A 3,507-nucleotide genomic window follows, 5' to 3' on the forward strand; every position below is an offset into this window, starting at 1 on the left:
CTGAATCTGAGCCGCATTGCACCGACGAGCACTCGTGGTCTTGTCCCCTAATGCGCTGCATTTTCCCTCAGAACCTGTAGGAGTATATATAGGGAGACAAAGAATGAGGAGCAGGTGTCCCACAGAGAGCAGGGCAGGTAAGTGGTACCGTCCCTATCTGGAGTGGGTGCGTCCCTCCCAGGAGGGGACCGGCCTACCATGACATTGAGGCAGTGGACCCTGTTAGACAATCCTTTACACAATGCTTTGCAATCAGACCAAGAGCCTACAAGTGTCCAGACTCCTAACAAACTATGGTAAAATAAAGATGCAGACTTCAGAATTAGTTAAAGAGAATAGCTGGTCAACGTTAACAAGCATTTTTGAGGCACCCTCCAGAGAATGTCTAACAATCACACAAAGAATCCATGATTTTATACATTTTTCAGAAGTGATTGTGTATTCACCTTCTTTTACATCTTAGTGTTTGCATTCACCTCCATTGCATCCAAACCATACATTAGTCCATATATGCAAACTGATATTCAACACCCACACCAGTTGGAACCCGTTACCACTACATTCCAAGAGAACACTTCTCTTGACCTTATCCTAAAGAAGATTGTTTTTCTATATGGTCCTGAGCCTGGTGGAGAGATAATATATCTTACTCTGAGGACTGCTGAAGCCTACCCAGGATCCTTTGCAGAAGCCTGCAGAGGCCTCTGACCTATACACAAATCATTCTGAAAGGATTCATTCTCTATGCTCCCTTATGTTTTATTACTCATATGTCTAATTCAATGTTAAACATCTTTTGCCTGTAAACACTTTTCATTACCTCAATATACTCAAATATCACACTAGATGTATGTGCTCATATAAATTGTTTTCTAATTTGCAGGTATCTGGAGAGAAGTTATAAATTAGTCAGATGGAGAATGGTGTCTCATGGCTGTGTGGATGAATACAGCAGAACCATAATTTATCCCTGGTGTCTAGATAACAACAGAGCTGAAAGTTTGCTGTCTCTTTTTTCAAGAAGGAATACAAGACTTTGGTTTACCATGCAGAATAAATTGTGATTATGCGATGGAAAATGTCAGGGTACAAATGTAGCAAATGTGTTCATAGTGTTCTCCACCATGCAGGATTCGAGAACACAGCAATAGACATAAGTTTTGACATGGATGAGAATTTTAGAAAAGAAACAGATGGCCCACTGCACTTGAGACACAAAACAATGAAGAAATTAACTGAAGATACCATTTTTATTAAACAGACAAATATGAATGTCATTTAGCATTTATTTGACCCTTATGAAGATAATGGAAACCACTGATTTATTTGGAGCCCTGCTAATTTCATTGAAAGTCAGTGGTTACTGGTTAAAGACATATAAGATATAACACATATTGTCATTTTGAAGCCTTTTCAGTTTCAATCATATTACGATGTGCAATACTGCTTGTACTGGCACATTTTAGGATCAAACTGGGTTTTAATTTTACATATAGCACATTTAGATGATAATCCCTTTTTGTAGGTGATGGAGATTATAAATGTACCTAGACTAAACAATCCCTTTTCAAATGTTAAAGGACAAACTTTGTGGTCTAAAGCATGAACTGTTTCTCAGTTGATAACATTCTGGTAACATAGATTTCTTATCTTACATTAAACGTAATATATATTCCATTATCAAATAAAATAATGAATGTGGGAGGTTTTACAAAAACAAAATGATTAAATGACTTCAAGACATTGAATGTCACAGTTAGTCCCTCCCTTTGTGCTTATCCTAGTCTTTGTGTTTCCTAGCCTTTGTTCTAGCCTACTTCCCGTGTTTTCCTTCGGGTTTATGTTTGTTTAATCATGTATCCTTGTACTCTTCATGTTGGCTCTATGACACTGGACTACTTCAACGACTAAGACTCTGGATTTGTCCCTAATAAATCTCCCTTTTCTCCGCACATGCGTCCGCTTCCTTATCACTCACTGTCACATTGAATTTCAATACTTTTTTGAATACCAATTGAAAACCAGTTTTTCAACATATTTAAGATACAAATTTTTACTACAAGCAATGAAACGTGTAAAATGTATTCAACATATCTCATCTATATCATATGCTAGTTCTAAACCATCAGACAATTTGAAACTAGTTTTAACCATCTCAACCACGCATTTGTGCAAAGACACTACTTGCAAAAATATTTGCACTAAGCATTACAGCTCATCCACCCTCATTTACATTTTCTACGCATCCCTTTAAAAGTAACATGTTCAAACGTAACATTTGTCAATATTCTATCTTTTCACATGAAGAACTTCAGTCAACATTGGCATATTCTGAAACAAGGCATTGCCATACTACTGCATGCCAAATCCATGGGCATTTGCAAATGCAGCGTCCATGTTGCTCTTGAAGTCTTCACAGGTATTATGAATTGGTAGGTCAAACAATTTACACAGGAGTTGTCAACAGGAAATCATGGTACTGTAGGACCAAGAGCACCATAGCACCATAATGCAGAGGTGGTGATGGCAACAAAATGCAAGGCAGAATAGTGGCATTGAAAGCAAATCACTTTCAGCAATGAGAACGACAAGCAACAGTTATGTTGTTCAGAATTTCAAACTGAACAGACAACAAATGTGAGAGTAAATTGATAGTGTTAACAAACAAACAAACAAACAAATAAACGAATAGCCATAGAGAATTTTGAGTTTCATATTTAAACATTGAAGAATTAAGAAGGTTTTCATTAATTGAATAAACATAGTGGATACTATGCTAAAAACAAGGAGGAAGAATATTTTATATATAAAGGTTATTAAAAAATGGTTTAAATAGTCTAAACACATTTGGCAGTGTGGTGTATTGCTTACTAAGGTGCAACTTAGGTTGCAGATCTACAACATGAACCTCAATAAAAATCTGATCCTGATTAAATTAAATGATCTTCTAAAATCTATCTGTAATTGCAGATTCTTATACGTTTACCTGTGTGCATGATTGCTCTATGTGTCATGTTGACAAGTAGTTATGATGGATTAAATCACCATACTTGTGCTTGATACTTGTTTTTCTCTTAGAATTGTTTAAAATGTCCTCATATGAATAAAGCCCTCAATACCTCTTTGGAGTTCCTGCTTCTCATTTATTTATCTGTGTTCACTATAAATCAGTATACAACTACTGAAAATATGCCAATGCTATATATAGTGTTACAGTTTAACTATTTGCACATTAAAATAAAATTCTAATATGTAGTTAATATATCAAGATTGTTAGAAACAGATTTGCTTTTAATCACATGTTATATTCATGATAGGAAGAAAACTATTATTTTTTAATTACTATACTACCTCTACATTATTTTTTAAAAATCAATTTCAGCAATAACTGTGCCCATCACTTTGTTAAAATCTTGTTTTGCGTAAACCTGTACCGATTATTAATTTGGAAGTAATTAAACAGTACCTACTACAGGCGAAACAACCGGAAAACTCAAATATGGTAAT

This window comes from Electrophorus electricus, chromosome 1 (genome assembly GCF_041902795.1).
Source record: "Electrophorus electricus isolate QZ-2024a chromosome 1, ASM4190279v1, whole genome shotgun sequence".
Lineage (NCBI taxonomy): Eukaryota > Metazoa > Chordata > Actinopteri > Gymnotiformes > Gymnotidae > Electrophorus > Electrophorus electricus.